Source organism: Haliotis cracherodii, unplaced genomic scaffold (genome assembly GCF_022045235.1).
Source record: "Haliotis cracherodii isolate W230 unplaced genomic scaffold, xgHalCrac1.p SCAF_8, whole genome shotgun sequence".
Taxonomy (NCBI): Eukaryota; Metazoa; Mollusca; class Gastropoda; order Lepetellida; family Haliotidae; genus Haliotis; species Haliotis cracherodii.
This window is the reverse complement of record NW_027266341.1, coordinates 27,409,582-27,436,745: the sequence shown is the minus strand read 5'-3', so window position 1 is coordinate 27,436,745 and position 27,164 is coordinate 27,409,582. Positions and strand designations below refer to the sequence as shown.

General features: G+C 38.5%; 1 protein-coding gene across 10 annotated transcripts in view; it reads right to left on the bottom strand.

Annotated features, from left to right (window-relative positions):
- LOC139449904 (FHF complex subunit HOOK-interacting protein 1B-like) overlaps positions 1-27,164 on the bottom strand; it is a 53,590-nt gene that overhangs the window by 26,210 nt on the left and 216 nt on the right. The window contains exon 1 of one of the 10 annotated variants that reach the window (XM_071231497.1): positions 14,640-14,725. The exons of 8 other annotated variants lie outside the window; for them this stretch is intronic. The gene's annotated coding sequence lies outside the window, so the exon portion shown is untranslated. Of the gene's footprint in view, positions 1-2,101; positions 2,242-14,639; positions 14,726-27,164 lie in introns of those variants that run through there. One more of the 10 variants, XM_071231498.1, reaches the window with a different exon arrangement.

Below are 27,164 nucleotides of genomic sequence, written 5' to 3'. Positions count from 1 at the left end.
CCACAACCTCTCTCCCCTAGCCTGGAGGACCCCACCTTCCTCCCATGACCTCTCTCCCCTAGCCTGGAGGACCCCACCCTCCTCCCACGACCTCTCTCCCCTAGCCTGGAGGACCCCACCCTCCTCCCACGACCTCTCTCCCCTAGCCTGGAGGACCCCACCCTCTTCCCACAACCTCTCTCCCCTAGCCTGGAGGACCCCACCCTCTTCCCGCGACCTCTCTCCCCTAGCCTGGAGGACCCCACCCTCCTCCCACGACCTCTCTCCCCTAGCCTGGAGGACCCCACCCTCCTCCCACGACCTCTCTCCCCTAGCCTGGAGGACCCCACCCTCTTCCCACAACCTCTCTCCCCTAGCCTGGAGGACCTCACCCTCTTCCCACGACCTCTCTCCCCTAGCCTGGAGGACCCCACCCTCCTCCCACTACGTCTTTCCCCAAGTCTGGAGAACACCACCCTCCTCCCGTGACGACCTCTCTCCCCTAGCCTGTACGACCCCTCCCCTAGTGCTGATGTAAGACTGTACCCTGTTTTAGTGTGAAGTGACCTGTCAAAACAACCATGTGACAACGGTTTATTTTTTCAAACTAATCCTGCAGATAAACTGTGTTTGCAAATGATAATTTTCAGGTAAAAAAGCAGAATTGTAAGTTTCAATCTAAAACCATCTGCCACATCACGTCATCATCCATCTGTTCCTGGGTCCAGTGTTTAATGCAGTCACATTGCACACTCCGGCTAGCAATGTTGCCCTATGCTTTCATACAGCGTAAGTTAAGGTGAAACAACAGCTGGGTGGTGAATAGTCAGTCACTCCACTTCCTGTGGCACTTCTTATCAACTCAATACATTTGTTTAGTTTCACAACGGGCACTCGGATAAATGATCTATATTTTATACAGTGAGACGTCAAGTTTCCTGATCTTCCACCTACTATCACCTACATCCACTTTAGTCGACAGTCTTATATAAACACTGTCATGCTACATCGATCTCTATTACTGTTTGTCAGAATAGCTGACACACCCAGAAATGTTCCTCTTTGTGAAATCATGCCTACATACTGTCTGACTTGTCTATGTATAGAAATCTGATGTTTTATTCATTTATTCTCGGGTAGACATACAAATGAACACAACATGTGGACCAGAATTATATCTCCAAGAAAAATGTATCTATAATATTTAATAAATCTGAATATAAAAAAACATCAAATGTATATGCTTTCCAAACATGTGTATGAATACTTCATACATATTACATGAAATAATTATATTAGAATCCATCTGATCTATGGCAACATGCAACACAAGAACACACAATATTGACATACATTGCCAATACAATGCTCTGTTGTCTCCAAACACTGCACATAATTGAGAAAATGTCATGGTGCTATGTGTATTAGACCTAAAATGTCTTAACTACACTGACAGGCTTCGTGCTGCTCAAGGAGACCATTCTTATTATCATAAAATCAGTGTGCCAAGCAGTCAGTAATTCTTGAAATAAATAACATTCTACCATGTTGTGTCTCTACAGAATCCAAATGCTGTTCAGGTGGCATACGACAATATTTCTTTTCTACTTCATGTGACAAACATACTACTCAATTAAATTTAAGGATCGCCCAATTCTTTCATATTCCTATAGTTAATCTGTCATGCCATAATTTTCTTTGAGTAGTATAATATCACAAAACCTTATCAATTAATAAACATGAAAAAATATGGTAACGTGTACATTCAACACTTCAATTCACAGAAAACTGAAAATGGAAAAATTCTTTAAGCACATACAATAAAGGTAAAACTTAATTAAGAGAATTCCACTTAAAAACTGCTACGTTCTTTGAGAAAGAGGCTTGCGAAAAACATCTGAGAACAGTGTCAGTAACAATTCTGGCACAAAGTTATTTCTCGAGTGACATATACTACTCAAAATAACGATACCCAATTCTTTCATATTACTATTCTGGCAATGCTGTTCAGTGATTTGAAAGAATCGTGTGTTCTTCAACTGCTTTCAAGTAGCTTTGTAATCAGTGGTAATCTGAATTTGAGGTATCAAGGTTACACTAAACAATTATCTGTTGTACTCACAGTGTATGTAATATCTCACACAAGCCCCTTGTCACTGAGTCTACAAATGTCAGGCTACTGGTACTCCACCACACAGTAGAAATGTGATAAGGTCAGAGCTGTTTGGCAGCAATTATCATCTGTTTGATTACCACGTTATTTACCTACAACATACTTCACACATAAGTACAAACTGCCCTCCATTGCACACACCGTTATCGATGCCTCACACACAGCGGGGGTATGTCCAACATTACGTCAAACATTACGTCAAACCATGACCAAATCATAATTAGCACATGTTACTTATCACTATTAACAGAAGCATGAGAAGGAAATGTGCTCTACGTTCCTCAACAGCTTTTCCGGTAATGTAAACTGGCTGGACGCAACATCAAGATTTGAAATGAATATGTTTTATACAACCCCCAAATGTTTTATACAACCCCCAAATGTTTTATTTCATCCCCAAATGTTTTATACAACCTCCAAATGTTTTATACAACCCTCAAATGCTGTATACAATCCCCAAATGTTTTATTTCACCCCCAAATGTTTTATACAACCTCCAAATGTTTTATTTCACCCCTAAGTGTTTTATTTCACCCCCAAATGTTTTATACACCCCCTGGCTGGACAGTGGCTATTAAGAACAGGTATAAAGGTCAACAATGGTCGTTGTGTAATTTCCTATGAGACAAGTCACGCAGAAACACAATCATCTGATAATATCATCAGCATACAGGTGATCTGCAGGTCACACAGCCAGACCATGGACAGACACAGGTCATCAGTGTAATGTGGTATCAGACACTGTATTCAGGACTGTATGGTCAATGGGTTTAGGACAATCACTGACCGGGATGGAACGGTCGTTGCGACTCAGTGATCCTGTCAACACACACTTCAGATTATGTCGTGCAACTGTGCAACAGTTGGTTCACTGAGAGGTCTGAATAACTACACATGCATTAGGGGTGTCACGTCAGTTAGTATCAATGTGTCGACTCAGAAGTATCATGGTGTATTACTATGTATCAGCTAATAACAAAACTAGTTATTCTGTATGTATAAACATGGACATTTCCTATCTAGACTTGCACTTAATCAAATTAATACTAATATGAACAAGACTGATCCATCAAATGTTTGAAACTGAACTTCTGTTTTCTTATAACTTGATCATTTAAGCAAGGAATTCTTGTAAACATTTCTGTAGGAGTGAATAATTTATTATTAATATTCCTAAATTTGTATCGATTCAGTATCGACATTAAACAACTATCAATATTGAAATAAACAATGACATCTCAAAATGTACTGTAAATCTTGAAATTAATGCGTCTCCAAAAGAATGCAGCCGCTGGTCCCTAGGCAAAAATGCGACTCAATATGAATGCGACACCCCCTCCTCTCAAGCATCAGTGGATTTATATCTAAAGAAAACGTCCTCTGTCAGGTTTACAGGAGAATCCCCACTTTAATCCAACTTTACATTAATCCAATCACACACCAAATAGCACCGCTAAAACAATACATGCGCGCTGGCTCGTGTCAGCCTTTGACGCAGTCGCAAAGAACAAAGACACCGTCTGTGGCGTCTGTCTTGACTTGCAGGTGTGATCAGTGATGACATAAGTGAGTAGAACTCTTGTCTTGACCCAAGCAGTGACAATTCACGGGATGTTATTAGTGTTTAAATGACATTGTTTATATACTTGTTACAAGTGATGCTCAATAAACAGTGATGTGGAATACATAGTTGTTTGTTTTCAGCGTATGTCTAAGGTGGTATTTCTGCTATCCAAAATGTCTTATTGTTGATATAAATGCGATGTTTATTAATGCGAGCAAAGACCACTCGCATTTTTCGCATTTAATTCACGCTCGCATTAATTTCAAGATTTACAGTATTTTGTGTATGAAGTTATTTAGGCATTTAGCAGTTGGAAGATCATGAAGGATAAAATGTCCAATCAATGACAACCCTAGAGTTTATTTATTTCTAAACTTGATGAAATACAATATACACATAATGTACATGGAACTCTCATAAAACAGGACATGAGCTTCGACAGATGATGTACACAGATGCCTTGAAATAACTGTTTAATTAAAAATGAAAAATTAACAAACCCGTGCTTCCTAACTCCCATTATCCATGACTTTAGATGAATGTGTAGCACTAACGTACTGTGGCCTTTAACTGGTATGTTGATACCAGTGCATGGACTATTACTCAACCCTCATCCTGTGTTTGACACTGAAAGGGATTCTACTGGGGTCCTTGTGGTTACCTGCAGTAATATTTGAATCTGGGAACATGTTAAACTTTGATCATGTTGATAAGCTACATTAGGGTTTTTGACAGCTTTCTCGGCAATTCTTATGCTCTACAATTACAATCCAATCAAGTACAAGCACAATCAAGTAAACAGGTTTCACAATTAACAAATTTCCGCTAGCTCGAGGCTGGTACAACTCAGGACCATGGACATTTCCTCAAGGACAACCTTTATTACTATTAGCGGGTAGATGGCAATGGGTAGATAGCATATCATGTTTGGACTGGTAAAAACAAAACTAATTTCTAACCCTGGAGAACAAAATCATGTCATAATATTGTATCATGCAATTTACAAAGATGGGACTGACACATCTGGGGTCCTCAACCAAGGTTGAAAATGTGACTTGCCATGTGCAAGTAAGATATATTCATTTCAGAGAATAGATGTGGGTCAACGCTGTCTCCTCTATGCATGCTTCAAATAATGTGAACCTGTACTCAAGGCAGCTCTGTTCTCACCCATCACACCTTCCCTATTCTGACAGTGAAGACCCTGTCTTCTCTATACATGCACCAAATAATGTGAACCTGTACTCAAGGCAGCTCTGTTCTCACCCAACACACCTTCCCTACTCTGACAGTGAAGACTCTGTCTTCTCTACATATGCACCAAATAATGTGAACCTGTGTTCAAGGCAGCTCTGTTCTCACCCAACACACCTTCCCTACTCTGACAGTGAAGACCCTGTCTCCTCTACATATGCACTAAATAATGTGAAAATGCACTCAAGGCAGCTCTGTTCTCACCCAACACACCTTCCCTACTGACAGTGAAGACCCTGTCTTCTCTACATTATGATGCACCAAATAATGTGAAACATGCACTCAAGGCAGCTCTGTTCTCATCCAACACACTTTCCCTACTCTGACAGTGAAGACCCTGTCTTCTCTACATATGCACCAAATAATGTGAACATGCACTCAAGGCAGCTATGCAACACACATCACTCACACACACCTTTTGACCACACCACTGTAGATAAGACTATCTAGACACGCTCCAAGGGGATCCTCAATCTCCTGTCATGATTTCAGAGTGTGTTTTATCAGTAAAAGTGTTGGGGTTTTATGACCTGTACAACTCTGAGTCTTTCATGTACAATTTTGAAATTCTTTACCCATTAACTCACATCGAGAACAAAGGCTGTGCCCTGAACCATCCAACCTTCATACGTACCTCCCAAACAGCAAATAAATCCATACATCATTTCTCCCTTCAACGATCACAAACACATTCAATGAAGCATCATTTTAAAAGTTGTATTTACACCTGTAACAGCTTGACTCAACGCTGGGCGAAAGTGTCTGACTCATATCCCACTCAGTCAGCGTATCAAACCGTCATTATCATGCTGAGATAATGAAAGTGCTGCTAGCAAGATAATCATGATAATGTAACTAATGATTGAGACGGGCAAATTGTCGTGAGTACTTGTATGTGCAACATATGGATGTACTTCAGATGGATAACTGAACAAAATTAACATTATGTCCACATCCCATGTGTGCTGTGTTCTGCTGTGAACATCAAAGATTCTGACACGACTAAGGGACTCTGAAGCACCCACTTGCGGTATATTAATAAACCTCCCGCTGATAGAGGAATGCAGTTTGAAAATGTATGCCCATATGTCAGTGAGGCTAGACATTATGTTTGTTGTTTAACACCTCACTCTGCAATATTCCAGCTATATTATGACAGTCTGTAAATAACAGAGTCTGAACCAAACAATCCAGTGATTGAAATCATGAGCATTGATCTATGCATTTGGAATACGATGACATGCATCAACCAAATCAGCGAGTCTGACCACAAAATCCTGTTAGTTGCTTCTTTTGACAAGCATAATCACCTATTACGACAAGCATGGGTTGCTGTTAGATGCTACGAGTTAAATCCAATAGTACACAGTTTATTTCCTACTGGTTACTGAGTGTGTTAAAGAGCAGCTCTTACTCTCAGCAATATTCCTGCAATGTCACTGTGCCTGACACCCATAAGTCTTCACACATTGTACCCTTGTTGTACTGAACCAGGATATTTGGTTATGCACGAACGCCCTAACCACTGTGTCATCGCACATCCTTCATTTTGGGAGAAAACTACTGTCCTTACAACTTAATCACCTCAGACAGGTGAACCTGTGACTGAACCCTGAAGGCACCAACATTCACCTTGTTCAATGTATATATCATGAAAGGGAGACAAGTTTTTTATGATAACACTAGTGTCATGTGTACCATGTTCACGCCCCATGATGGGACTAGATTGATTTGTTATTATAAACAAAACCAGTGATCACTGTCATCACATTTGTAATAAAAAAACCCATAAAACTTAGCATATTTATCTTATAAACACAATGGGCATTCATCAATGTTTGTCAATGTATTCTTACTGTGTTGAGTTTAACAGTATTCCAGTTATATCGCGGCGTGTCAGCTTAACTTGCTTAATGTACGTGGGAGGAAAGCCTGAAGAGGATACAGGTCTCAGATGTTTACCACTTCAGTGAAACCCACGAGCATGGGTATGGTGCTGACAAACCTAGAAACATAACCAAGGCGAACTGGGATTCGAACCCACAATCATAGGTTCCTGGCATGCCCAAGGGACGCAACTCTGCACAGCGAATCGCGGTGCCTTAGACGACTGGGCCACCCGTGCCCCTATATTCTTACTAATACAGTGTGTGCCAAAATCTTTTGAGACTACTAGCCCAAACATATTTTCAGTAGAATTTAGTGTTGTTATGTATTAGGGACTAGTAGCATGATTAGCTGAGCTTACCACAATGTTTTAAGACTTGGACTTCGGACTAGCGGCTAAAGTTGCAGACTGCTTATCATACAAGGTACTGGTAAACATACTGATCAAGGCAAAACAAACATGACATAAGTACACAGTGCTCGGCACAAACACTGGTCCGCTGGTCTGAGTCTAGTATATTTTCATGAGGACCAATAGAATTAAACAAATGGTGGTCCGGTGGTCTAGTGTTATTTTGGGGACGAACAAAGTCATGATACACCCTCCGGTACCCGTCCCTAGTCAAAAGACATCAAATTATTATCATCGGTCAAACAAAATAAGCCAAAGGTGATTCTTAATAATTTTTCATTAAGCAAATGTACTATTTCACCTCTGTAGCCAAGACAATATGTAAGTTGACATGACAGGGTGTGAAACTAACTTATGCAAATCTGAGACTAGTCAAATACAGGAAAGAAAAAAGACATTTTCTTGCGGACAACTACTTGTACGTTTAGATAGATGGTAATTCTGTAGCAGATAATTTTTGCAGACTAAATAAATTAATTTTTAACCCAGAGTCATGTCTGCATCCCTACCATTCAATCACAATGATGCTGTTGGGATCAAATCTTCAGTACCTTTGATGTCATTCACCCTGTGGGAGCTCCTGTATGGCCCACACAGTGTACAACAGAGACATACAGTGATTTGATTTGTGTTTAACAGATTTATCAGGTACAGGCAAAGCATACTACTGCACTCAACATTACATAAGCAGCATGTGTCAAGAACTATACAATGAGGCCATTGTGGAGAAACACCTTGTCAACTGAGTACAGACATCCTCTGGGTGCCACTCTCCAGTGTGGAGAAACTCCTGTATGCATGAGCTGGCACTGTGACACTTTGTTAATTACCTCCTGTGATCACAGCCTGGTTAACATGGCTAATTGCTGATGAGCTATTGACAACAAACATGTTTGAGATGTCAGATGACTTGATTATGCTTCATATTTGATGAAACAGTTTGGAAAAAATGACTTATTTCAATCACTATTAAAACCTGTGTTGGGTCTGACGAGCCTAAACTGTTTGTTTAAAAAAATTCTTTTTAATTCCTTATTAGTTATTATTAATCTCAATATACGACTAAAATTTCATTTGAACATGGTACATTTCTGAATCTAATCAATGCCAACATCAATTTATATTGAACAGAAAATGTATCTCTCTTCATGAAGTTTATCGTGGTAAAACAATTAATAGAATAATGACAATAATTATAATTTGCAGGAATATTATCATGATTATATCACTGACATATTGGTCGCATTGACTCTAATACTATATGCACTACCATCATCACAATCACTCTGTGACAATCACTGAAGTAAGGAACTAATCATGTAAATAACTAAGCAATACATAATTAATAATTTCAACAAGGTAAAATAATCATGACAACTGTTTGGTCCAAAAGTCCAAACCAATCCAGCATGTTCCATGATGACAATTTTACCAAACACACCACAGTAACAGAAAGAGGAAATATGGAAAGAAGGAGTGATGGAAGGACCATTATTATTCTATCAGCAAAATGATTACTAGGAGAATGAACACACCAAACATGGGTTTGTTAACATGGTTACTTCAAATACCAAACATGGGCACCAAGGCTTAAAAGCTAGCATCCTTCTAGACTTGCACAAGTCTCTAGAGCAATAATTATTAGTTTTAATCATAATTCCCAGATTTAATAAATAATAAGAACAAGTTGTCCCTATAAGAGACTGACATACTCAGATATACTGTCCGCTATCTCGACTTGCCTATTATAAGGATAGAAAGACAACACATCCATGGTCTTATCTTTCAATACAGTCTTGGAGCATTATTTTTAGGCTAGCATCCTCCAAATACATCAATGTTGAGAGGATATTTGTATTTTCTTGTCAAATAACACATATATCTCAAGTGATCTGAAGTTGACATGAAGTTATTTTGGTCCCTCTGCTTTGTTGTTTTAACAATAAATTCTAAGTCTTTGAAAGGCATTTCGAAGTGATACACATAAGGAAGAGAATTTATAGATGTCAACTTCTTTATTATGAGGAACGCAACGTTTTGGAGTATATGCTTACTTAGTAACTTTCTCAGGTGAATGAGTGAAGGAGTAAGCATATACTCCGAAACGTTGCGTTCCTCATATTAAAGAAGTTGACATCTATAAATTCTCTTCCTCAATAAATTCTAACACTGTGTAAAGTGGAGAACGTTTAGTTCAGTTCTAGGTATGTTACTGTAATACAGTAAATGCATGATGTGCATATAAAGCAAGAAGGCTGCAATGACCAAACACTGCAAATAATGCACTCATCCAGTTATTATCTAAAATGTTAATCTGTAACACTAACACTTACTGTAGATGTTTAGTTACAAATCAAAATTAAACAAAACTGTTTTATATTATTTTCTAATTGCTGTTTTTTGCCCCAGTCAGTTGAATCCATCATTAAAAAAAAGAAAATATATTGCCTTACATATATAATATATTTCTTGTTGGTATTCCTAGTTGAACCGTTATCACTTTGAACACTCACCTTCACTATTTCATAAGAGAAATGGACACACCTAACTGATCAGGTGATAGTCATGCTGTGTGAAGTCAAGTAATGTTTCCTCTGTATGGAATAGTGTCAATCAATAATGTGAATATTAATAAAACCATGATAACACAAAATCAATAAAACACTCAGTTCCTCCTCATGGTTACTACATGTGAACTACTTTGTCATCAATAACATCTATGTTATTACCTATAGACACATCTGAGTGGTTCACTCATAACGACCCAGCTGTTGATGTAACTCTTCAGCATGCTCCCTCACAACATTGTGCTTAATAGTTCTACGTAAAGTCAAGTTACCCTTCAAGCAGGGTTAGAAACTAACAGTTTTTGTCCACTAGTCCTTATGATGATAACATATAGCAAAACCTTTAAAATGGGCCAATTTCTACAAGTCCTTAGGATACCTTTACCATTGGGCAGTTTGGTAAGGACTACAGGACTAGTGCCAATTTCTAACGCTGCCGGCCTTCGCAATTCAATATTTCATGCAACTGGCAATTCAATTTGAAAGCATTCTGCTAATGGCAGATTGAGGAAATTGACCTATCTTTAATTCAGCAATCAGTGGTAGAAATTTACATTTATCATCCGAAACTGGCTCCCACAGGAGATATCGCTTGGGTGAGATTAAGCGATATCTATACTGTAGATATCGCTGCAATGAAATTGCATAACAATGCTTTGCAGACCATTGTGATGTCATTGGTTACCATGACGTCACAATCAAATGACATCACTAATGGTTCTGATACTGAAGCTGTTATTAGTACTTTTTACACTTAAAGGGCAAGTTCACACGGAAATGAACCTTTTTTTCTTGTACTTTTTCCACATTAAAAGTGTTAACATAGAAGTGTCATAGACAAAAATATAAAAACATCATATTTGATTAACATATTTTTTGCACTAAAACGATTTATATTTTTCACATTTACCAAGTGTTCTATTTCCATAACAAAAACACCATGGCTTATGTCCCTTGCAATATGACGTCATTGGTGCCAATTGATAAACATTATGACGTCATCATGCTTTGTTAGAGCCGCTTCACGTGGTGTAGGTACAGTTTTGTGATTCTAGCATCTCAGATGCCAGCCAGAATTGTGTTATGCTGAGTCACCACTGCGTCGCAGTGTGTCGTAGACCATGTTGTTTTACCGCAAACTGGTCCTTGATATCTTTTGCGTTGAGAATAGACAGGGACCCAGTTGAATTGGCACCAATTACGTCATAATCTAAGGGGGATAACTCAGGCCTATTTCGCTCGTAAAACGAAGGCCTCATAACGGCATATCACTTTCACACTATTGTGAGCTTCCTACTTTCACTGTGAAAAAAAATGAGTGTATATTTTCAAACACAGATACTAACTAATTCTAAAATTGCGTTTTGTTTAGAAAAAGAAAGAAAGTGATTTTTGCGTGTACACTTCCCCTTTAAGACACTGCTTATGACTTTCTACAAACTGAAAAAGTTGGAAGAATGATGTTGGATGATAAATAAAATCTCACCCTCGTGTCTTTTGATATCAAATATATCAACACTCAATGATAAAAGTGGAAAAAAATCCTCAGCAAGCCTCGGAGTTTTCCCACTTTTATCAACTCGTGTTGATATATTTGATATCAAAAGACACGAGGGTGAGATTCTCTATTAAATAGTCCACTAGTCCTTATAATGATATTATATATCAAAACCCCTTAAAAATGGCAAATTTCTACTGGTCCTTATGATACCTTAACTATTGGGCAGTTTGGCAAGGACTAAAGGACTAGTGCCAATTTCTAACTCTGGTAATATACTTAGGCTGATCATCTTATCATTGACTAATCAATGACTGTTTTGGTTGTCCTGTACGCTGTACCAATGTTGTGATCTTGTATTCATTTTCAAATGTGGAGGAATAAACGTTTTGTGATTTTTCTGTATCAAATATTATTCTGCATGTTCGACCACTCACTCACTATATCTATGTGTAATTGTACATATACTCATGACCATAATGACACCAATTAGGTCTTTCACTGACATTGTTAAGGGAAAAAGGATCTTTAATATTGACAACACCTTTCTTTAATATAAAATATCTCAAAAAACTGTTTTTAGCATGACAACTTGTTGATTGAGAGGTTAGAACCAACCAGTTATGACAACTGAGGAATGATGAATTCCACCTGAATCCAATCACTTGTACTTGGAGTGAGTGAGTGAGTGAGTGAGGCTTATCACTGCTTTGAAAGTATCTCCATAATCATAATGAACAAGAGTCACAGCTTGTGTTGCATGTAAACCGAAAGAGGCACAGGTCTGAGATATTTACCTAGGAAAAACTTACAAGCATGGGTATAGAGTGGTAAGTCAAGAATCATTTGGCCAATGTAGTGTTCAAAACCCACTATCACAGGATTATTGCACCCCTAATGTTCCTAAGGGACGAAACCCTACACAGAAACTCCTGTGCCTCATGTTACCATGGTTACAGCTGGGAAATCCATGCCAACCAACACTAGTACTAACTAATCTGAAAGCGACAACATCAGAATATTGTTCGTGTATTTCACCATGTTCTTGACATAAAACACCCACATTGGTGACATTGGTGACACGACCATAGCCAATACTGCTTCCCAAGTCAATGTTGCCCCAAATAAAAGTCAAATTACTGCTTAGGTTGAAGTACTAGCATATTAGTTACACAGGGGTCGATTTATCTGCTTGTCCATAGGCCTGTGGCCAGCTAAATTTACCAAGGGCTTGCTGAAATGTAAAGTAGATGGCCCGCCTGGCGAGTCAAAGTTTCATCCCCTTGTCCATGTACCGTATTTTCTTGAGTAATATGTAATCAATGTAATTTTTTGCTGCACAGAATACTCGAAAAATATTTTTCAGGTGTACTTAATAAATTTGTGGGACGCTACATGTGAATTCTGTAAATTTAAGCATTAGGTCATGTGAATAGAGGGGTCGGGCCACGCTCATCATTTAGTAGTAGGCCAATAAGATTGGAGGGCCAGTAATTTTTAAATGGAGCAAGCCCTGCTGGCTATATAAAACATTGTTGTTAAATCTACCTCTGTTACACATTAATAGTGTGAAGTTAATAGCAATCCAAAGCAATTACCATCTACAAATGACCATCTACAAATGACCATTCAGTGGTCTTACATCAAAATTCCCCAAAGCATGACTGAAACATCTTCTGCACCTACATTTGTAAAGGAATACAAATAAGTGATATCTCATTAATTTCATCTCTCCCAACCGCACAGTAGTTCAACACTGGACATCAACTTGCCTCCAACTACAAATAAGTTGATGTGTGAAGGTCCAAACGATCACAAGTTAACAAGCTCTCACTGTACAAGAGATATATATTCCTGAACATGTAAAACACACCGAAACTTGCAGAAAGCCCACAGGCCATACAGGGATAGCCACAGCCACTACAGTATAGCACATAAGAGAAGGTGGCTCTGACCAACATATGTCCTTTGACTGACCAGTATTACTGTTTGAAATAATTTAAAAACCCAACAAGACAGTCGGACAGATGACCTGCAAGTGTTGCCTGTCAATCTTCACCTTTACCTGCCTGCATTCAGACATTATGAATATTGAAATATCGTGAACAATCGCAAAAAAATAAGAGATAAATCATTTCTTGATTCGGTTGAATAATACAAACAATTACTTGAAAATCTATGAGAAGTTATGATTAAACAGATTAAGTAAGTACAGTAAACTATGGATATAACGAACACAAAGGGACCACTAACTTTAGTTCGTTATAAGCGTAGTTCATCATAAGCATAGGTACAGGATATACACAGCATATGCCCAGGACCAAAAAACAGTAGTTAAATCCGTCAGTTCGTTATAAGCATGTTCGTTATAAGCGTAGTTCATCATAAGCATATGTACCAGATATACACAACAAATGCCCAGGACCAAAAAACAGTAGTTATATCCGTCAGTTCGTTATAAGCATGTTCGTTATAAACGTAGTTTACTGTAGCCCTAAAATTATCTGCCAGATGTGGGAAACTTTCAAACCAGCCACAGGCAGGAAGGCATGTACTGGTAGTTATTTCAGACTCTGACCAGTATGTATCTCCTGTCCCTCTGCACTTCCTTCAGACAGCAGAGATGTCAGGGAAGAATGTTTTATTACAACAACACAGTGAGTGCCATGACAAAGTTACAGCGCCAAAACACGATCAATTATGGTGTTGTTGTTGAACCTGGTTGATGATGTGGATAAATCAATCAGTACTTCAGCTAAATTCTGTGCTGACACACTGACTGACAGCCATTGCAGACTAAGCCTTGTTCGCACAGCATGGTGTAAAAACACAAGCATCAGTCACTGTAGGATCTTACCAACAGCTTTCCTGACTATGATAATTTTTCTACACATAATAATAACACCGTAATCTATTTACAGGTTCAAGTCCCAGCTAGGCTGACACAGGAGCTCTATATCAGGGTTAGAAACTAACAGTTTTCGTCCACTAGTCCTCATAATGATAACATATAGCAAAACCCTTAAAAAGGGCAAATTTCTACTAGTCCTTAAGATACCTTTACCACTGGGCAGTTTGGCAAGGACTATAGGACTAGTGCCAATTTCTAAAGCTGTATATCATTTTAGGCTGGTGACTGGATAATTGTGCACCAGATTTTCATTCTCAGCTCCCTGGGGAGTACACAACCCAAGCTGCCTGTGAGGCACTAGAAGATTAACAGTCACATTACCATCTCATCCCACCGTCTGAATACCCATTCACTGGTGGGTGAACAGAGGTATATTTTGAACACAGTCACTTACCCAAGGAGTCACCATGTGCTACATGTGCTTCAGTGTGGGGCAGGACCAAAGCCCTAGAAACTCTCAGGAGTCAAAGTGCCGAACACGTTCACCCATCCAACTACTCTCTACACCCAACATGGACAATGGCCACCACACATAAAGTAGTCCAGCTACATCCTTCCACACTGAATAAATGTTTTAGGTCTTCATCATCTTCATCATGTTCATCACTGGCTTTGTGAGCAAAAGTGCATTCAAATGAAATATTATCATCCCAACTGTTACATTTCTTTTCAATGCAATAAACACATACTTTCTCCCCTTAACATTCTCCACGCCACCTAGTTTACATGCATGCATTCACATACCTTTATAAGAGTCAGTGCTAACATGGCTAATATCCAGAAATAAACGTGGTGAATATGCAACATTATTATCCCGCTGGGCTAGCAACACACTCACCACAGCTCTAGAGCATGTAGTAGCCACATGTATTATTTAATAGCAAACCCAGCCTGTCTCGGTCATATGATTATCATCAGCACCAAACAAATTAATCTAGCCTAACACAAGATGACATGGTTGTGAAACTTATACAAAACAGGAAGGATTTCTTTATAAGTACAGTGTCAATATATGAGATTGTGTTGTCATTAAATAACACTAATTCATTACCTTAAACATGAAAGTGTCAGTATAACATTGAAAAAGTGTAAATATCGCGAGTGTAACCAATTCAACGAACAATGCATTGTATTGTTTACTTCCCTGTTGATTTTGAAATGCTTCAGGAAACACTCTCTAATTGGTTGATCAGATTACCATATAGTCAATTACGCTACATATTTTAAGGTGTCTTTGAAGGTTACACTAGCCACTCAAAACGCATTGTTTTTATTTGATTATGTCCGATTGTTTTCATTATTTGTGATGGAGATACGACAGAAATACGTAAACTGATTCATAAAAATGTAAATCACACTCAGAAATTTCAGAATTCAGGATTTTCAGTGACTACAAGCAGTTGACAGTAACGCTGCCTACTCATTCTTGTATTCTGAGATTAAAGACCCAATGAGGACAATAATCTGGACATGTAGACTATGTCTCCAGACAGGTAGACTGTGTACGGACATGTATAGTTTTGCTGTTTACTTATCCAGGGAAAAGGTATTTCCGCACCACAGATTATGATGCATATCATATTGCAGCTCCAGCTATGGTAAGAAAGAAATGCAATAATCACTGGAATGTAACCTTTAACCATTGTAAACATTCTTGTACCATTGACACCCTTGATGATGAGTTGAGATTGTATCTACACAGTAGAACCTCAAGCCTCAGGTAACATGGATGGAATCTCACCTGACCTAGACACTAGGCAGAGTAAACAAAAACAGGTTCACCACCTGAACATGTTGAATACAAACACTTTCCTGTTACAATAGCTTTCTTCTGTAAGAACAATTATACTAATGATCCAGAAAACATGTCACAAAAATATTTTATCAATAGATTGACATAGGATCAGTGCCCTTTTGTCCGTAACCGTCTTTTGAGTCTATCCATCAGGTGAAAAGGTGAAATATTTTCACTAACACCCACATAATTACTGACACTAGGCTAGACAATCTGTCAGTCAGTATGGAGTTTTCAGTGTCTGAATATCTCAAGCATGGAGGCAGAACAAGTACTCACTGACGCTAAGTGTCTCCACTGACAGTAGGTAATTGCACTGACAGAGTACAGGCCAGTGTCCTAACAGTCCCAGCCACTGGGGCTCCTGTATCAGGTGTATGAGACACGGATGGAGTCTGTATACTTGACCTTATTCTGGAGGATTAGGGGGATAGTGGACTGACCCCTTACAGCAGAGGTATGTGACCAGTTGCCGGACTGCTATCACTGGGATTGCTGGTCACTTATTGACCAGTTGCCGGACTGGCCGGACGAGGATGGCTGGTCACTTATTGACTTGCTGGGGATTATTTAATGCTGATTCAGCAGTCTTTCATTGGCTTTCCTGTTACCTTGTACATTAATCCTACCCTGTGTAGACAAACATATCAGCATGTATGTGTATTATCTCACACAGACTTACTCAGTATTCACCTGATGAAGGGGCAAGAAGTAGCACTAAACGATTACAAGCAATAAAGAAGTTGTTGTCCATGTTCGAGTCTTCATGTTCTTCCAACATCCAAATGGCTACCAAAGACTTAATTTTTCACCTGTCTTCAGCATCATCAAAGACATTTAAGGAAACAGCTCATTCAGTATTAAATGACATACATTCACAAGCAGTGAAGCACACTGCACAAGCATGTAGTTGGTTGGTTTGTTGTTTAACACCGCAATATTCCAGCTATATGATGGCAGTCTGTAAATAATCGAGTCTGGACCAGACAATCCAGTGATTAATATCATGAGCATCAATCCACACAATTGGGATCGATGACATGCATCAACCAAGTCAGTGAGCATGACCACCGGATCCTGCTAGTCGCCTCTTACAATTAGCATAGTCGCCTTTTATGGCAAGCATGGGTTGCTGAAGATCTATTCTACCCATATTCTTCCATGGGGTAAAAATGCTTAAAAGACAATAAAGTTAGGCCCAATGATATACACTGCCATGTGACAAAATGAGATGTCACCCAATCGCCTGAAAAAAGCGTTTCCTCATTTGCATATTTGGGCAGACAGACCTTTCTTGTGTGAACATTTCATGCATATGTTATCATTATCCAGGCAAATGTTAAGAAATATTATTAAATTTTCCTAGATCTAGACTGCGATTCTGCAGCATTGCCACATATACAACACTAAAATTACACTGATAAATTCCACCTGGAAGTGTATATTCTATTTTAACTTAACAGGTTTTCCCGAGACTACAAACTGCCACAACAGCATTCAATGTGCACCAAGTCTTGCGACATCAATTATGTCTAGAGGGCTATATGTAATGCATACACATGGGATGTTTTCAGCATATTCCCAAAGCAAGGGAATAACTGACTGTAAAAGTCCAGTTTCCACCTTTGTCGAACTAAGCTGCAATTATGGAGTTACATTTTGGCTGGACTAACAAGTCTATGCATAGTCCAATCAAAATCATGTGACGAACTAGACATCCGGCTCGTAAACAACATGGATTTCAACTTGCAGATTTTGGTCAAAGTGCAGGACTTGCAAAGCATGTGCACCGCCAATTGGGCGTCGTCAAATATTCTGCAAAGGTGCTCACGTGATTTGTTTGAAGCAAATGCAAGTGATATGAGAGATGGAATTTGATTGGTCAATAGGAGGAACATAGAAGGGACATAAGTCATTATAGCCACTGGTGGTGCTACGATCGAGCCTGGAAATTCCAGCCTAGTTCAGCAAGGGTTGAAACTGGACTTCTGGAAGATGTGTTTTCAGTGGCCGAGCTAATCTATCATCTCAGCACTGAATAGGCCTAGGAAGCTCAGAGATCTAAGAAAATCTTTTGGCTGGGGACAGAGTACTATAATAGTAGTGGCCATAAAACAAGCTGTCATGTAATCTTGATAATCAAGCGTCAAGCGTATCGTCTGGCGAATCCGATACAGCTATGCCTACGCGTAAAGACACCTGGATTGGCACCTGTCCAGAAAAAAACCCTCAGAGATTTCACGCTGGATGGTTTAACAAATATGGGCATCAGTCGTGACTATGTAACTTGTGGTGATGAGGGTAACCATGACTACAATTAATTACTAACCATTCTGACCAATGCAGTGACATTTGCAGCAGGACATAAGGCAATATTTCTTCCGACAGTATAATACAGAAAATACAGTTAACTTTATGCATCTCCATCTCATCTTTTCAGCTATTTCTGAACAAAGCCGCTTCAGCGCACGTCACAGGCTCCAACAGCAAGCCAAGGGACTGTGTATTTTGTCATATATTTCATTTACCTGTTTACTTATAAACTCTTAAACCTCAAGAGCTGATTGAAGAATTCAGTCGTGATAAAATGTATTATCATGATTATTAGATTATTGCTAGAACATGTATTTTTTATGTTTACATGGAAATAAATATATTTAGGTAATATATTAGGTCGGACAATTGCCCATATTTATATACACCCTCTCATACATCATCATCATCACCATCATGACATCATCATCACAATCACCATCATCACGATCACCATCATGACATCATCATCATCACAATCACCATCATCACGATCACCATCATGACATCATCATCATCACAATCACCATCATCACGATCACCATCATGACATCATCATGCAGCGATATAAACAAACAGTTTTGTCCACTAGTTCTTATAATGGTAAGATATAGCATTACCCTAAAAATGGCAAATTTCTACTAGTCCTATGATACCTTAACTATTGAGAAGTTTGGCAAGAATTATAGGACTAAGTGACAATTTCTATTCAGGACCAAGAAATCTGGAACCTGTAACAAGCAAAATGTCAACAACCTGTTGCAATATGTCCTTGATATAATGTAGAATCATGTGCAGCTAATCTTTATTCCCAGATGTAATGAGAGTGCCTTCCCTTTAATTGTCCATACCACCGTTCAACAGGCACTGTGGCCTGTTAATCATGTTTCTATAATACGGCAGTGCTCTAGTTCGTGTCATCTCTCACTTTCAGTTATGTACATTTCTTTTGGGTCAATTTTCATACTCAAGATAAAATATATTCAAATGAAAGAACACAACAGAATGAAAAGTCAAACAGAATCTGATTTTAAGAAAGAAAAATTATTGGACAATGGTATACATGGTATAGGTCATTAATCATAATCAGAATTTCAGATACTGGTAACTGTGTAATCACAATCTTGAATGGGACGATACTAGGTAAATTTCAGTAACAGACTAGGACAGAACTTTTGGTTTGATTTTTATATAATACATAGAATTTACTGAAAACAAAGGACATCATGGCATGAGCTATGAATGATTCGGATATAAAAATGTCCAAAACTCTCCAAGTGTTCTTCAGAATAGCCTGACACAGGTATTCAGCCGAGCCAACAAAGGCAAAAGTGAAAACAGTTGACAAGGTAAATTATCTGATTATCAAAATCCAACAAGTTTGTTCGATGGAAAAAATTGCCTTTACCAGTGAAAAGGATTTCACATTAAAGGTTCAATGAACCGGCAAATTGATGTAATGCATTAATTGTTTTTTCATGAAACAAGAACAACCCAGAAATTAGGTTGGATATAGCATCTATAGTGCTCTATATCAGTGTTCGAAATCATTTTAAAATCCAAAAGACAGTCAGGCAGGTGACCCATAAGTGTTACCTGCCCATCTTTAAAGTTACCTGCCCCTCTTCAAAGTTACCTGCCCATCTTCAGAGTTACCTGCCCATTTTCAAAGTTGCCTGCCCGCATTCAGACATTATACATATTGAAAAATCATAAAGACTAAGAGTCAGTCATGTATTACTTGAGAATCCACGACGAGTTATAAAAAAAACTGAATACATAAATACTCTTAAAATTATCTGCCAGATACTAGTAGTTGGGCAGGTGGAGGAAAATGTCTTACAATCTGACAGAAAAGTTACCAGCCAAGGGCAGGTAGGCAGACAGTTATTTCAGACAAAGCTTTATTAGATCCTTGACAGTGGTCATCAACATGGTCAGGTAAAGATTAAAAATTTTAAAAATTGACCACCATACCACATCAGTAAAGTCTGAATGAAGACTAAATTACTCACTCTACAGATACTGTATCTTCCAAAGGTTATATCAGTTGACAGACTGGCTGTTCTCAATATGATGTCTTATTAGGTCTTACAACTTCTTATGCTTGTGCAGGAAGTTGAAACTAGTTTTTCCATGTCTAGACTAGCCCAATACATGGGTCAAGTGACATGGGAGTGTCGACTTCACCATGGCAACGCTTCTGTGGAAAAGTAGTGGGAATTTCTTTTCTTTAGTGATAAAGCTGAGTGGATGGATGGGTGGCTCAAAACAGTGTGAAAATGAGTGAGTGAGTGAGAATGGTTTTATGCCGCTTTTAGCATTATTCCAGCAATATCAAGGAATGGGCATCACACATTGTATCCATGCAGGGAATAGAACCCGGTTCTTCGGCATGATGAGCGAACACTTTAACCACTAGGCTACCCCATTGCCCATGTGCAGTTTGACCACACTTACTGCTAAGATACAGGTTATCTCTTGGCTCAAGCTTGACCTAGTAGTGTTTGTTTGTTGTTTAACGCTGCACTCAGCAATATTCCAACCATATGACAGTGCTCTGTAATCAAGACAAACCAGCGATTGACATCATGAGCATCAACATGATGACATGCATCAACCAAATCCGATAGCCTGACCACCCGAACCATTTAGTAGCCTCTTACGACAAGCAAAATGGCCTCCTAGGGTAAGAATGGGTTGCTGAAGACCTATTCTAACCCGGATCTTCACAGATGCCTCGTGGTGACAATACTCATAAGCGACCAACCAGTTAGTATTCCGGATGGGCCTGAAATTTTCATTTGAGACATAATACATTTTAGTCAGAACAAGTCACAAAAATATTAAATTTAAAGGACCCACTACACACAATGTTTTAAAACATGTCCAGTGAACAAAGGAGGTTTATGAGTAAAACATGAGAACAAATTATTTCTTAGCCAGCATTTCTGGGAACAGATTATATTCAGAAAGTCCCAGTCAACCCCCAGAATATCAAATGGTTATTCCAAAGCCACCATTATGACCAGATGCTAATTATTTCTATAGAAACCATTGATTGTCCTGTTTATCACAAGGATCAGGTGTTTGCAACCTGTTTCCCACAGGAATCCCTGCTGGGCCATACTCGATGATGGTCACAGGCCCTCACAGGAATGACAGTATTCTCAAGATCGTCATGTACATTCTTGTCTGTATGTGCACCCAGACAATAATTGCAACATTGGTTATATCACTTTGTGTCAGTCAGAAACAGGTGGCCAGTGTGTCTGGTGTAGGCAACAACTTGACCTCCACGGTAAACCTTGTTCACATTACGCAACACAAACAAAGGGATATCTGATAACTAAACATGCTTAATTCTAGTGTCAGAAGAATATCTTGTTAAAAGAACAGCACTTAACTTTACATTGTTTTTCCCATATTACCTGGTAGGTATTTATTTACCTTTGTTTGTTTGTTTGTTCGTTTGTAAAAGGTGACTAACGGATCGGGTGGTCAGGCTCGCTGACTTGGTTGATACATGTCATCAATCCCAATTGCATGGATCGATGCTCATGATATCAATCACTGGATTGTGTGGTCCAAACATGATTATTTACATATTGCTGGAATATTGCTGAGTGCGGCGTTAAACAACAAACCAACCAACCAACCAACCAACCAACCTTTGTTTGTATGTTGTTTAACTTCGTGATAAGCCATATTCCAGCTATATGACAGTGGTCTGTAAATACAGACCACCGTCTGGACCAGACAACCCAGTGTTTGACACCATGTGCATCGATCCACGCAACTTGGATTCTATGACATGCATCAACCACGTCAGCGAGCCATACCACCGGATCCCGTTAGTCGCCTCTTACAACAAGCAAAGTCGCCTCTTACGTCAAGCATGGATGCTGAAGACCTAATTTACCCTGGACCTTCAAAGGTCTCTTACACCTCCATGAAGAGTAGGAAGAGGCCACTAACAGGATCGGGTGTTCAGACACGCTGACTCGCATGTCATCGTATCGAATTTGCGTAGATCAATGCTCGTGATGTCTATCACTGTATTGTCTTGTCCACTCGATTATTAACAGACCACCATCATACAGCTGGAATTTTGCTGAGTGTGGCTTTTAACAACAAACAAACCAAACCATGAATAGTAACACCTAGGACTGTATTACATACATCAACATAGTCTTCAGTCACGGTTGAAGCACTAGGATGGACTTTGGGAATGAGGCTTGAAACATTCTTATACCCAGGCCACAACAGTAGACAAGACATGTTGGACCATCTGTACCAAACACTTTTGAGGCTACAGACCCGTGAAGATTCCGGGGTAGAATAGGTCTTCAGCAACCCATGCTTGCCGTAAAAGGTGACTGCTTGTCGTAAAAGGCAACTAACGGGATCGGGTGGTCAGACTCGCTGACTTGGTTGATGCATGTCATCGATCCCAATTGCGTGGATCGATGCTCATGATATTAATCACTGGATTGTCTGGTTCAGACTCGATTATTTACAGACCGCCGTCATACAGTTGGAATATTGCTGTGCGGCGTTAAACAACAAACTAACCAACTAGCTTGCACTTGGCTCTCAACATCATTTTCAGTAAATTTTATTATTATTATATGGACTAATATTTCTGAGCTTACAAGACCGAACAGTATTTTACTAGACTAGGGCTTCAGACTTGAGGCTACAAAGTTGTAGACTGGTTAAACCATGTAAACTGCACATATTGGTTGATGCAATAATGAGGCAGACAGTTTTTAAAAGCGAAGAGTTTGAGTGGTTTATTACCATGACTTGATAGCTAACCCTTAAGGCGTGTTGGAAAGAGCCATACTTATAGAGCAAAGTAGGTCAGGTGGAACAAACAACAGTAAGCCCTTGCATCATAAAAGCAGATAATATGAAGACTTCACAGACTGTTGGCTATCTATTTGTCTCATATAGCAAACTTACTGGACAGATAGCTTATCAAAAAAGGATTTGTTCATACATGTCATACCAGATGACAGATGCCAATCATTTTGTCAGGTCATCTGTAGTTCATGTACATCAGATTATTAGTCTTTGTGAGAGCGGTCATCATGTTCGTGGTTATTGTTTCTGTACCTATAACATTACACAGGGGCGGTCGGGTAGTCTAGTGGTTAAAGCATTCGCTCTTCACGCCGAAGACCCGGGTTCGATTCCCAGTGTGAAGCCCATTTCTGGTGTCCCTCACCATGATATTACTGGAATATTGCTAAAAGCCACGTAAAACCATACTCACTCACTATAACATTACACTCAAACCCCATTTTCTTTGTCATGTTTGTTTAAACACTGTATAGTTGTAAGAGTCTGTTTGCAAGCATGTGCATATACAGATTAGGGATGTAATGATCGTATTACCAATGCAATGTAATTGGCCAGGGTTTGATGACAAAACCAAGTAATAGACTAATAGTTAACACTGATGTCATTGTGCATTATCAATAGTGTCAAAAGAAAATAACTGAACAAAATATTTAAACATAGGGATCATTGTATATATCACCAGATCACGATATGAATGTACTGGCAATTTTCTATGTTGATACTATATCACTACAAATTTTGGAATATCAATACCAAATTCATAGTTCACTACGACAGGAACGTTTACATTTATTTAGTTTACCAAAGTTCAGATAGACAATTACCATGATGAGAAAGCAGAAAGTTCAATTCTAAACAATTAATGGATTTGCCTAGTTCATATTTAGCCTCAAATTGCAGGTCAACATGGCTATTTTGAACATGTTTATGTAACACATGCAGAATTATTTATCTAATTTACATATTAATCAATATATCATACTTGTGAGTCAATATATCAATACTAAAAATTAATGACACCCCAACTGAAAAATAGTCAGTTTCCATTCTGATCATTTGACCGCTAGATCATGTTGATCAGGTGTTGATATAAATAAATTCTCTTTTGAAGGCATGTGGGCATTCATTCAGAACGTGTTCATCAATGTATCTGATGTATAGGACAGTAAACAAATTTACATCCCTAACCAGTTAGCTCCCTATTAATAACATCTGTTGAACCTAAGACATGGAGGATGTGTTAGTCTGTTAGATGTGTCATCATGTCAAATAATGCATGTAGATCTAGAACGTGGGAAGGCTAGGAAGGTATTCATCATTGTGATGTGTCAGTATATATTGTAAGTACCAATAACATCATACAATGGCAGTAATATGGAAATAGGCTTAACCATTGCAATACTATTGTAAACAGAAAAACTGCCCCTGACAGTCCCCCCCAAATAAAGATATATTAAATTATTAATCAAAATATGACTTGCAGGGTCTTTTAATGGACATGATGGAGCTTCAAACAGACATTCACCGGTGCAACATTGTATATTGTCACCTGTGTGATGTATATGTGATGTTTTATGCATATGATGTATGCTTATGATACACAGTCTGTTGCAAAAATAATTGGAACTCTGATCCCAAACATGGCTCTTCACATCATTTTCAGTCCATTTTAGTAGACTATTATTAGCTCAGCTTACTAGACAAAACAAGACTTTTACTCAACTCAGACAAGTGGCTAAAGTCGAAGATTGTTTACAATGTACACTCATCACAAAGCATCAATCTACACAATTGGGATATGATGACCTGCCTCAAGCAAGTCAGTGAGTCGGACCACCCGATCCTGTTAGTCGCCTCTTTCAACAAGCATGGGGTTCTGTAGACTTATATTACAGGGCCTGTATACCATGTATACGCTGTACTCTACATGGATACACTTGATACAAGACTCACATACAACATATGAAACAGACCATACATGATGATGTTATACTTGAAAGCAAAGGAACAGGCAGTGTCAAAAGTAGCTGCACTCACTTATCAATAATTCCTACCTCCGGGCAATATGACTCATTACAACCTGTCTCAAGAAGTCTGAACAGCCCAGTCACACAACTACAGCCGGAACAACAGCCACTCTATTTCACTTACAACTCCCTACAATAATGATATTGGCTATCCATGATAAGAATTTTAAATTTGCTACTGTTAATCAGGGGAATGTGTAAAATATGCCAGTCACTATCAGAATGATTCCGAGAATCAAGCATAACATTCCACATTTTCTAAGTCTAAACCAGTTTAATGTATTGACTTACATAATTCATAGATTGTTTATGGTTAATATCCAGATGCAACAAGTCTCTCTTGTATCTACACAACATCAGAGCCATCAGACATAACCACTTTTAGTATTGTACATCCATTAAATGATGGGTATGATGATGATGATGTTTTCATCATGTTATGTGACAATTTAAAGTATCTGTGTACCAGTATAGATGTCAAGCAAGAACAAACCACATATTGTAGGATAAATTATTTCTACTCCATGAGTAAAATAATAATACACATAATAAATATTTCACTTTTCATTTAAGAAACCATTACATTCATAAGCATGATAAGTGGATCCATAAACCAACTATCCAAAATGGAATAGGCCATAGCTTTCAATTTTGCTCACAAGAGCTACTACAAATGTACGTAACTCGGACCAGAATAACCAAACACTATCCTAAAAATATGACACACTGCCTTCCTTCCTGATACAACATAAACATGCCATCCCTCTGTTACAAGAAGGAAGTAGCTCTAATGATCACATCCACATCTATGCCTGATCTTGAGGACAAAATATTCAGTTTCATGGTTCATAACAGGATGCAGCTGACATCTAATTATTATGTTGAAGTAACATCATGACTTATCATGCATATGATACATAATAACTCTGCACTGAACATAACCTACAATCCCTTACAAGTTAACATAGCAGATATTAATATTTATCATGACTATAGATATCCTTCATGTCAAGAGGATCACACACAGGTTAAGCTGAAAATGTCAAGCTTATGACAATATGTAATTTTGACCAATACAGATAGATGCAATACACAATTTAATAATAATAATAGTATTTGATCAACAAGATGATGCTGAATGCATTCATACCTCAGCAACTGATGCCTGCCATAAATCATTCAGCATCCTTTTCAATTTGTAGCTTTACTCAATGACACTTCATTTACTTGTTAATCACATCAGTGGCCAGGTACTGTGCAGCTGTCCATATGCAAACTTGTGTTTTCACTACATTCAGTATCTTCAATGGTTACATATTTCATTTAGCATTGTTTGCAATGCTATTTCTGATAATATGTAACTCACTAACTGTCACCGATAGGGCCAGGGAGACACTTTACATCATTGTTGAGCAATGCTAAAGTAAAAATATAAAGTGAACTTGATGGTGAAACCCAAACTAAAAACTAGATAATCGTTGCATCTGGGAGCCACTGAATGTCACTGAACTGTGCATCTATATTGAAACAAATATGTACATTCTGTGGTCGACATCTGGCAACATTTATGAAAATTAAAGCACATTCTATCCTTTGTGAATTGCTTCTTTAAGAAATAGCAAGTTGATCTATCACAGCGTAACTTTGATTGCCACACAAAACGACACAAGTAGTTGAATAATTGATACCCAAACATAAAAACGAAGAAGCAAAACCGGCAATGTCATGGTGATCTAGAGATTGGTTGCGGGTTCATCTAATGGTGCGCTGTCGAATTCATTGAGATCTTTAACATACGAAATATATAGATAACCAGTAATATCTGATGAAACATTACTGACTGAATTATGTGTTTGGACGTTGAAAGTCCTCATCTAAATCAGCAGGTGTGTCAAACCTGTTTGACTAATTTGCC